The sequence below is a fragment of the Artemia franciscana genome, chromosome 12, assembly GCF_032884065.1.
Source record: "Artemia franciscana chromosome 12, ASM3288406v1, whole genome shotgun sequence".
NCBI lineage: Eukaryota > Metazoa > Arthropoda > Branchiopoda > Anostraca > Artemiidae > Artemia > Artemia franciscana.
The window spans coordinates 41,807,993-41,819,805 of record NC_088874.1 but is presented as its reverse complement, the minus strand read 5'-3'; the positions used below and the strand labels follow the sequence as shown (position 1 = coordinate 41,819,805).

At 37.9% G+C, this 11,813-nt stretch overlaps 1 long non-coding RNA gene across 1 annotated transcript in view; it reads right to left on the bottom strand.

Annotated features, from left to right (window-relative positions):
- Positions 1-731: 731 nt before the first annotated feature.
- Positions 732-11,813, bottom strand: part of LOC136034146 (uncharacterized) — a 44,075-nt gene continuing 32,993 nt past the window's right edge. The window contains exons 2-3 of the long non-coding RNA XR_010619125.1: positions 7,796-7,914; positions 732-1,046 (exon numbers count right to left, since the gene is read on the bottom strand). This is a non-coding gene — a long non-coding RNA (uncharacterized LOC136034146). The remainder of the gene's footprint in view (positions 1,047-7,795; positions 7,915-11,813) is intronic.

The window sequence follows — 11,813 nt, the reverse complement described above, 5'->3', positions numbered from 1 at the left end:
TTGGGGCAGAGGCCTAGCTGCCCTCCAATTTTTTCGGTCACTTAAAAAGGGCAATAGAACTTTTAATTTTTGTTCACATGAGCCCTCTCTTGATATGCTGGGACCGCTGGATCGGTACGATCACACTTCAAAACAACAAAAAACAACAAAAAACCAACAAACACGCATCCGTGATCTTTCTTCTGGCAAAAAATACTAAATTCCGCATTTTTACTAGATAGGAGCGTGAAACCTGTGTGTGGTCCTTAGGGAGGAGGGTTGTTCTCTGATACGCTGAATCTGATGGTGTGGTTTTCATTAAAATTACTTGAGTTTTAGGGGACTTTCCCCCCTTTTTTTGAAAATACGGCAAATATTATCAGGTTCGCAACCTTTGATGAGTAGGCCTAATACTAAACTTAATGAAATTTATATATTTGAAATCAGCATAAAAATCCGAAATCAGCATTTTTATTATAAAAATATAACAATTTTTTATGGGAGTATTCTTAATCCCGGTAAACAATTCAGTCCTAATTCAAACCCGGTGACAATTTATCGCGGACAATTACCGGACAACTCCGCATGTAAAATTGAGCTGGAAAAGAGAAAGCAAGACATATCAAAAGAATTTCGTATAAGAATTCTGGAAAATTCCCCCAGTGTATAGTTTCCCCTGACAAGTTCACTCCCTGGATACTTCCCTCCCCAAGGAAAACTCCCCCGTGGAAAGAACCAACAAAATAGCCCCCCCCCCTTACCCAAAAATATGCTACAAATACTGTGCATAAAGAACGGACAAATCTTATAAAATCTTATAACTTAAAGACCTTTCCCCTGGGGATGTGGGGGGTTTGTTATACCCAAAGGCATATTTATTGGTCCTTTCAATGATGATGACCAAAATCTCAAAATTTTGATCGGACGATTTTGGAAAAAAGGGCAGGGAGGGGGCCTAGTTGGCCTCCGATTTTTTCTGTCACTTAAAAAGGGCACTAGAACTTTAATTTTCGGTCGAACTAGTCCTCTTCCTATATTATATGACCACTGGGTCGATACGATCACCCCTGGAAAAAAAAACAACAAATAAACACGCATCCATGATCTTTCTTCTGGGAAAAAAATAGAAAATTCTACATTTTTGCAGATGGGAGCTTGAAACCTATATAGTAGGGTTCTCTGATACGCTGAATCTGATATGTGATTTTCATTTTGATCAATTGAGTTTTAGGGGGCGTTTCCCCCTTTTTCGAAAATCTGGCGAAGTTTCTCAGGCTCGTAACCTTTCATGGGTAAGACTAAACATAATGAAATTTATATATTTGAAATCAGCATATAAATTCGACTCTTTGGATATTTTTACTGGTATCAAAATTCTGTTTTTTAGAGTTTCGGTTGCTATTGATCTGGAAAGCTCCTTTCTTACAGTTCGTTACCACGAACTGTTTGACTGCACTTCGCCACTTTGAACTTTCTGTTAACAATTATTGTTTCAAAAAGCTTTGTTAAAATTTGTCAACAATACTTCTGTCACCAAAATTCGTCCTGAGTCGAGTGATGTTGCTAAAAAAAAGGGGATTTGGTGCTAGACCCAGCCCTGTCCACAGGTATTCATTTCAGTAGGTGGGAGGGCCAAATGCTAGTCAACACAAAGGTAGGCAAATCACATGATCAGCTTCAGAGGTTGTGAATCAAGTACAAATCGATTTTTGGGAGGAGGTGGGGAGGGGTCTGATGGTCATCCATGCATGTTTGTCTCATTTCACTGTAATGTAACTCAATTTGAAAGAACAAAATCTCGAAAAACAACATGTCAATGGCGTGTAAGAAGAAAAAGAAGAACAATCATTTGAGGAAATGGACATTCAGACCTCGAATTTTAACTAGAGGGAATGAGCAGAAAAGGGTTAAATATATTTTATCTTAAATATACCTTAAAGTTTTGGCACTTTATGCCCTCGTGGGTTTACGATGTCTCTAAGGGGCACCCCCCCTGACCGAAAGCAGCTTTACCTCATAGTTTGTCAGGAACTTATTATAATTGTCAGTGTTAATAGGTATTATCATTTTTAGCCATCTTATAAAATTATTGCCAAGTCTGAGAAATTAACTTTTGTCACTTAACCTCGGGAATATTTTAATTTTTAATAATTGCATAGAAATCTAGCTGTTCCTTCGCTAGGGAACCGATTATGATTCACGTATGATAGCACCTGTTATGAGTGGGCTAGTGTCAAACCTTAGATTAGTCAGTGTTTTATGTTAATTAGTAGAGAAATATTGGGTACAAAAATGAAAGATTTTATATTTTTTGTGATATTATTCTGCCTTTGATATTTTGCTGTTTACGGAGAATAGAATCAAGCACATCTTCCGTCCGTATCACCATTTAACAAATTAGAACCCGACCAAGAAATCAGGACCACAATCTTACCTTCGTCATCTTTACAAAGGCTTGACGAGTCTCACCAACTTGATGCTGACGACACTGACAATGTTGATGATCACCTAAACAAGATTCTTAATGATGGTGTTATAGAAATTCAAGATCCTAATTATAATCCTCATTGCGATTATGAGCACAACGCCGTCCAGCAAGATTATGGAGACTATGGAAAAATGAGGAGAAACCATTGATCCCTTCTATCATCCCGTGATGGACATTACGGTAAAATAAGGAGACGGTCATTGCATTGGGTATAATGTTCATGATGACAGGTAGAATGTGAAGTATGACGAATATGGAATTCCGTTAAAAAAAGAAGAAGCTGTTAAAATGGTGTCGCAAGTTTGTCCAGAGCCTTATTCAGACTGAATCAAAAAGCTAAAGGCTCAGACTAAACAAATATCCGTACCTGCTGTTCAGCCCATCAAATCGACTTGATGACTTCTAAAATAGAAATATCAGGATAGTTGGTTGGTCGCTGCCCCACCAGCTTCAGAAATATGAAACTCAACTGGTGCTACATGTCCTGTGACCCAGAACATTCAAGGGGAAATTCAAGGAGAATTGGTACCTCCAGCACAAGAAACAAAAAATAAAACTCTTTTCAAAAACATTGACTACTATGTTTCCGATGACTATATAGTGGGGATGTTCGATTCATGTAAAGATGTAATAAACCCAAGTACAAGCAGTTTACATGATGTACACCCCCTGGGCTAATCTCAGCAACTCTTACAGGCTTATGAATGCTCTTGGAATGTCGGTGGATAACCCAGTCACTCCGGGATTCACACCTTTCGTATCTGGTATCATTCTTTTAAAGAGTCTGCTGCTGTACCAGAGAATATGAGAGCATTTATTCATTAATTAATACCATTTAGCCAAGCTATTAGATAAAGCAGTTCAATTTTTTCCTTTGTCGACTGCGAACTGTCATGTCCCGTTCTTCCACCACGACCCTCCACTCTCATTTCTTGGGCTATTGCAGGCTATAACGATGTCTACTCTCTGGTTGTCATGATTTCAATTTGTTTCTGCACTACTTTTACTGTGGTTAGTTATTACCTTCTTTATACAAGAAACAAGGATGTAACCGGACATAGTGGAGTGCCACAGCGCGACAGTGTCGGCCGACTTCCTGTAATTGGAACTTGACATTCTGGCGTGATGGATGATGAATCGAAGTCCTGGAATGGTCAAGCTGGTGTGATAGAGCTCCTCGAAAGGGTTAACCCTGTACTTGCTGCTCAATTGAGTTTCACTGATGACGATAGAATGGACAGTGGAGATAAACTGGGATCTGTTTTTGAAAGGCGTTTTCAATCTGCTTTTGGCAACGAGGGATGAGTTTGTGCCCAACATGCTTTGCTTGTTCTGTTTACCGGTGCATTATTTTCACTGGGTTTATTTTATGGCGAATCTGAATGTTATTGTCGATCCAGATGAGTTTTGGGCATTACTACAAAGCAGTTCTCGTCAGGAAAAAGATTATTTTGGCGAGAATTTTTGGCAAAGAATCACCTTTCTTTAGAATTGAACAGCTTAACGTCACTACTAATGATTTAAAACCATTCAATCGGGCCACAGACGATGGAAAAGTCAAATGGTATGGACGCACTTTCAGAAAAGAATTTTTTCTTGAGGTTCTTCGTTTACAAAAGCAAATTTAACAATTTATTGGCAACAATGGAACAAGGATTGAGGATATTTGCTTTAAACAAATGCCACCGAATTTTGATATATGTCCTGTACAAAGTCCTCTGAAACGGTTTCAAAGAAATAAGGAATTCACAGATATTAAGAACAACCTCAGTACTGGCTATGTTTCTGATTATGTGGATCATATAGAATATTGCGCTTCAAATGCCACATCCCCCTCTGATGTTAACTATGAGGTTAGTTTTTTAAATTAAAGGACAAACACGTAAAGGAGCAATCCTGGTCGTTTTCGATAAAGTGTCCCTGGTAAATCAAATATGTTCTAGATTTTTCAAAATATGTCCATTTTTGCCCCAGTGCATCCTCTTGTCTGAAAGTTGGAAAGTGCATCGAAAGAATTCGCTTTTTATGGTGATCACGGTAGCATTAATTAAATTTAAAACTTAATTAATTAAATTTGAAGCTACCTATCAAAACTTAGGAGCCTGGGAAGATTTCCCAGAGTTTCGAAAAAAAGCGAAAAACAACCTGGAAGGTGATAAAAATTAGACTATAAAATTCAACACACAAGATATCTGTATTGCAGGGTATTCTAGTCTCTATTTACGAAGAAGTGAAATTTTACATTTGTCCTGAGGAGAACGATCACGAATGCATGTTTATTTGCTTGTTATTTAGTTGTTTTCCTAGGGATCAATCGAGCCAGAGGTCCTACAAAATCGGGAGAAGGTCCATTCGAACGAAAATTAAAAGCCATTTTGCCCTAGGGATGTAAGTTTGCCAGTTATCTTGGTTTTTATGGCACTTGGTATTAACCAAGTGACATATAGCAATCGCAAATTCTGAAAAATTCTGAAAAATTAGAAAAGATGAGGTATTTTTAACTTACGAACGGGTGATCAGATCTCAATGAAATTTGATGTTTAGAAGGATATCGTGTCTTAGAGCTCTTATTTTAAATTCTGACAGGATCTGGTGACATTGGGGGGGGGAGTTGGGAGGGGAAATCCTGAAACTTGGAAAACACTTAGAGTGGAGGGATCGGGATGAAACTTGGTGGGAAAAATAAACACAAGTCCTAGATAGATGATTGACATAAACGGAACGGATCCACTCTCTTTGCGGTAGTTTGGGGGGGGGGGGGGGTATTTCTGAAAAATTAGAAAAAAAAAGGTATTTTTAACTTACGAACGGGTGATCGGATCTCAATGAAATTTGATATTTAGAAGGATATCGTGGCTCAGAGCTCTTATTTTAAACCCAACCGGATCTGGTGACATTGGGGGGGAGTTGGGAGGGGGAAACCTAAAACTAGGAAAACGCTTAGAGTGGAGGGATCGGGATGAAACTTGGTGGGAAAAATAACCACGGGTCCTAGATACATGATTGACATAACAGGAATGGATCCGCTCTCTTTGGGGTAGTTGGGAGAGGGGTTAATTCTGAAAAATTAGAAAAAATGAGGTATTTTTAACTTACGAACGGGTGATCGGATCTCAATGAAATTTGATATCTCGAAGGATATCGTGTCTCAGAACTCTTATCTTAAATCCTGACCGGATCTGGTGACATTGGGGGAAGTCTGGGGGGGGAGCCTAAAATCATGAAAAACGCTTAGATTGGAGGGATCAGGATGAAACTTGGAGGTAAAAATAAGTAAAAGTCTTACATACGTGATTTACATAATTGGAACGGATCCACTCTATTGGGGGGGGGGGTTAATTCTGGAAAATAAGAAAAAATGACGTATTTTTAACTTACGAAGGAGTGATCGGATCTTTATGAAACTTCATATTTAGAATGACCTCGTAACTCAGATCTCTTATTTTAAATCTCAACCGGATCAAGCGTAATTAGAGGGAGGCAGTTGGGGGGACCGGAAACCTTAGAAAATACTTAAAGCGATGAGATCAGGATGAAACTGGATGGGAAGAACAGAAACCTGTCTAAGATACGTGACTGACATAACAGGACCGGATCTGCTCTCTTTGGTGGAATTAGGAGGGGGGGGGGTAATTCTGAAAATTGAGGTATTTGTAACTTACGAAAGAGTGACCAGTTCTTAATGAAATTTGATATTTAGAAGGATCTTGTGTTTTAAAGTTCTAATTTTAAATTCCGACCGGATCCTGTGGCATTGGGGGGAGTTGGAGGGGGAAACCTGAATTCTCGGAAAACTTAAAATTGGGGTATTTTTATCTTACGAATAGATGATCAGATCTTAATGAAATTTGATTTTTAGAAGGAATTCATGTTTCAGAGCTATTATTTCAAATCCCGACCAGATCTTTTGACATTGGGGGGAGTTGGAGGGGGAAATCTTGGAAAAACACTTGGAGTGGAGGAATTGGGATGAAGCTTGGTGGATAGAATAAATAAATGTCCTTGATACGTGATTGACAGAATCGTACTGGATTCGCTCTCTTTGGGGGAGTTGGGGGGAGGGGTTCAGTGATTTGGCGAGTTTGGTGCTTCTGGACGTGCTAGGACGATGAAAATTGGTAGGCGTGTCAGGGAGCTGCACAATTTGACTTGATAAAGTCGTTTTCCCAGATACGACCATCTTGGGCTAAAGGGAGAGGAAAAATTAGAAAAATTAGGTATTTATAACTTACGAGTGGGTGATCGGATCTTAATGAATTTTGATATTTAGAAGGACATCGTGACTCAGAGCTCTTATTTTAAATCCTGACCGGCATTAAGCCTCTTAATTTCCTTTTTAAATCAATCTATTGATTCATAGAATTTTGTTAGAGCTCATACCATATGATCTCTTGGCTCTTAGCTCTTCTCGCCTCGTCACAAGTGCCATATGAGCTCTTAGCTCTTGTTGTTCTTCCTTGTACTGATTTTGCATCAATAGCTGGTTCGTAATGGCGATTTGAAAATAAGACAACAAAATCAGAAAACTTAGTGTTTAAACAAGGCCTATATCGAGGTATTAGGGAGAGAGTGAGGTTGGAATTCAACTAAGCTGAAATTCACCGTAAAAATAGATTAAATTTGGTTCTCTGATAAGAATTAAGTGAGAATTTTATTCTCACTGTAGCTAGATAAGAAGGGTACTGTCCTTGCCCGGGATTACATTTCTTATCATATTGTTAACAATTCAATTATTTTCTGCTATCGCGAAGGTCCACCCTTCTGAATTTTTTTTTTAGACATATGCCCTAAATATGCTGGAATTCGCTGCAGGGGTCGGCATATTCGTCAAATAGCATACACCAGTTAAAGACATTACAAAAATGAACACCTGAATATTTAGGGAGAAACCAGGCGCATGGACTTACTTCCCCAAAACAATTCTTCTTGCACTAACTGCTTGCAACAATTAAGAAAAAAAATTCGATGAAAATAAAATATTTTAAAACGAGACAGTAAGATGAACCTGATAATAGCGAAAGAAATGATAATTATTACGCAAAATGCGCTGCCCTCAAAACGAAAGAGGGAACTAAAAAAAAAAAAAAAAAAAAAAAAAAAAAAAAAAAAAAAAAAAAAAAAAAAAAATTGTGCAATTACTTAACTTTGCCGTCAAGACTAATCACAAGTGAGTCAACTTCTGCCAATTGCTAAGCCAACTGAACCAAATGAATCGAAATTATTTATACTTGCAATCCCGTCTTTCGAATTGCTGCCTTATTGGTAGGTTTCTGATTTAATATTCTTTTCCTTTGGCTGTCAGACGATTTTAAAGAATTATAAATTTACCGTCTTTAAAGAACTTGTCCGAAACTGAATTCGCCTGGTGTCTTCAATGAACCCCAAATCGTTCGTCTCTAGGATTTTGAGTAATATCGCAATGTCGAAAAGAAGACACGTATCTTTGCCTTATTAATTAAAAAGAAATTTCTTAATCAAAGTTGAAACTTAAAACGAACAAAAATCATGATTTGCATAGTACACAAAATATGTCTACAAAACTAGCATAATTAAATTGACTCGCAGCCTTTTCCAATATCTGTAGAATTCCAAACACTAGTGCTTTATCGAAGATTGGATACCGGATTAAAAAAAAGGATCTTCTTTTAGGATCAGAAAATTCTGGGAGTAGCCTATGATCTACGAGTCCCCCAATAGTCTTTCACCAACCATGATATTAATAACTTTTACTGTACAATTATAATTCTCTAAGAAATTAAAGCAAGCTCAGTTTTTAGTAGAGCAGTAGTTTTTAAAATTCTGCAGATATTCGAAGATATCAAGAGTCGATTTATTTAAGTTAATTTAGCAGATATACAGGCATCTTATGAAATCTACGAAGCAATAATTTTTTGTCTGTTTGAAGTTTCAACATATTTCTTTATACCGTAACAAAGATTTTGTTGTATTTTCTAAAGAAGTTATTATTTGTTTTAAAATTAGATATTAAATATAGATTTTCCCCCTTAAAATTTCCCTCAAGGTACGTGCAACATTGCCACACAACTATGGATTCCATGGGGTTTGTTGTATTTTAACCAGTATCTTTGAGAATTTGCAGATAAAAACTTCAATTGTTTTCACGAAAAACAACAATAAATAAATGACTTCTTCTTTAGTTTTTTTTCCTTCAAAATTGTTTTTCAAACGCATTAAGACTCTCTGTGAAGAGGGGTTAGCTTTTAAATGAGTCATTAAACCACACGAAAAGTGTGGTTCAATCCTGCTTTCTAGGGCCATAATGATATAAAGGTTGAAATGATCAGGGAGCGTTCTGCCGATAAGGATGGCAGACTGCCAAAGATTTTTCTTTTTGGCCAACCGTCTAGATCTAAATGGAAAGCAGGTCGTCCTCAGTTAGGGTGGGAGGATGTCGTAAGGAAATATTTAAAGGAAATAGGAACTTCCTGGGAGGGTGTGAAGAGGGGGGCTTTAAAAATATTGGGATGAAGGAGGAGCGTGCGTTGGGGTGTTGACCTCAGGTGCTTAGTGGTGCGGTGAGTTTTTAGTAGTAGTAGTAGTAGTGGCATTAAACATTTTTTTTTTGCAGTCGGGCGATAGCCTACTAGTCTTGGCAGAAAAAAATAATTAGAAATAAGAAGGAGATGAATGCAAACCATGCAAAAGATGATATCTCAATGTTTAAATGGGGGCTCAAACTTTGACCCTCTTTGGGAAAAAATCGATGGTTAGTGGCACAAAATAGTAGAAAATAGCTTTTCCTGTGGCACATTCTCTTTTGTTACTTAATAAGGTCATCATCTACTGAAGCTTGATCAGCAACCTTGGTGGTCACTGCAGAATTTACGTCATTATCAGTTGACGATTTATCTTGGTTGCAGCGATTGGTACAAGCTAGTAGAGAGCAAATAACAACCCATAGTAACCGAAAGTCTAAGAATCCATTCCAAAAAATACTGTTTAGTAAGAAACTTACCATCTAAAGCCAACCTCAAATGGTAAATCTAAAGCTGATAAGGCCTTTGTATCTCCAGGCCTATGCTCCCTGCCTATGTATCCAATCCTTCCTACCTGAATAAGTAAAATCTTGATATTTTCTAGCCCTGGGTTAGATGAGTTTCTGAAACTCCTAACAAGTCCAGTTCAAAACGTCTGAATTCGTCGTTTAAAATTTCAATACGATAGCTGGTTTTAATGTTATAACGTTGCAAGTCCCAATTTTTGTGCTATTTACACCCAGATGTGAATCTAGAGCAGAATCTGAGGGGAAGAACTTGACGAAGGCGCCAATATTTGACCAATTTGACAATCTTATTTTAAAAGAGGGTAAGAAAAAGAAAAAAGGAATGAAGGCACCAGCAAAATCCTTGGGGGTCCACCTGGATTTACCCCTGCTTACTCCATCAAAAATGTTATAACCTCAAGGAAAGCAATGGGTCACATCAGTGCAGGTCAAGGACTAATAGGCTACTTCTTCTCAATTCCACACCAATTGCTTGAACCGTCTTAGAACCGGACGACAAGAAGTCCTTGGAAACTCCATTTAAATGGGGCTTTGTGCCATCCCAGGATTCCCCAAATGGTGATGCTCTTTCATCACCACAAGTCAGTCTCCTAATATCAGCCTCAGACCCATTACTTCTGACTCATTGTGTGTTCATGCCTACATATATGATACTGCAGTGGGGAGGCAACCTATAGTAGATTAAATTTTAAAATAGTAGTTTTTTTTTTCAACTGAAAGTAAGAAGTAACATTGAAACTTAAGACAAACAGAAATTATTTAGTATATGAGGGGGTTTGCCCCCTCCTCGATACCTCACTCTTAACGCTAAAGTTTTTCAGTACTTAAAAAAGGTAACTTGTTCTAATTAAACGGTCCTTGTGTTTCAGGAGTCGTTCTGAAAGAATTGCGACAAAGAGTCAAACTTTAGCGCAAAGAGCAAGGTTTTCAGGTGGGAACAAACCCCCTCACATACGAAATAATTTCTGTTTGTTTAAGTTTTAATATTGCTCCTTACTTCCAGTTGAAAAACTTGTTTTTATATATTTTCTGATCGGTTTTCCAATAATACAGGGAAACTCGGCTCTCCCACCGTGAATAATTCAGCCCCCCCCCCAAAAAAAAAAAAAAATATCCACGGAGATAGCCTCCCAAGCAATATACCCACAAAAAATTCCTTCAGAGAAATTCTATTCTCGCTGGAAATTCTCTCCATAAAAATTTCTTACGGATTATTCCGCCTGAAAAATTATCCTCGTCATGCCTTCATTTGAAAAAGATTTCGATTCCTGATCGTTTTTCAAAGCATGCTAGAAATCTCCCCTCTGCTGAAATAACCGCCAGTACATAACCCTCCCTGTGGAAAGCAACTCCCGCAACAAATCTCCCCCTGAAAAAAGTCTGTATACTACTTAAAAACAAGAACTAAGAGCTCATATGGCACTTATGACGAGGTCGGAAGAGCCAAGAGCTAATATGGTATGAGCTCTAGCAAAATTCTAAGAATCAATAGAATGATTTACAATGAAAATCAGAGGCTTAATGCCGGTCGGGATTTAAAATAAGAGCTCTGAGTCACAAGGTCCTTTTAAATATCAAAATTCATTTAGATTCGATCACCCAGTCGTAAGTTAAAAACACCTCAATTTTTCGAATTTTTCCTCTCTCTTCAGCCCCCCAGATGGTCGAATCGGTGAAAACGACTTTATTAAGTCAATTTGTGCAGCTCCCTGACACGCCTACCAATTTTCATCGTCCTAGCACGTCCGGAAGCACCAAACTCGCCAAATCACTGAACCCTTCCCCCAACTCCCCCAAAGAGAGCAAATCCAGTACGCGAATCCATTTTCATTCAGATTCCTTGAATTTTTAGGGGTGTTTCCACCCTTTTTTGAAAATCAGACAAATTTTATCAGGTTCGTAGCTTATAGTGAGCCGTTTTTTCGAGTTTAAACTACTATTGAGCCGAGTTACTTCTTACTCCGGTCATTGGTTCAATAAGAATACCCCTGTGGGAAAAAACAAACAAACAAATAAACACACATCAATGATATTGGTTCGAAAAAAAAAATACCAGTTTTGGAGATGGGAGCTTGAAACCTCTACAATGAAGTTCTCGGATACGCTGAATCTGATGGTGGGATTTTCATTAAGATTCCATGAATTTTTAGGGGTATTTTTACCCTTTTTCGAAAATTGGGCAAATTGTACAGGCTCGTAATTTATAGTGCGCCGTTTTTTAGAGTTTAGGCTACTATTGAGCCGAGTTACTCCTTATGTACAGCTCTTTACCACGAAATGTTTGACAAATTAGCTAGGAAGAGATAGCTCAGTCCAAAAAAG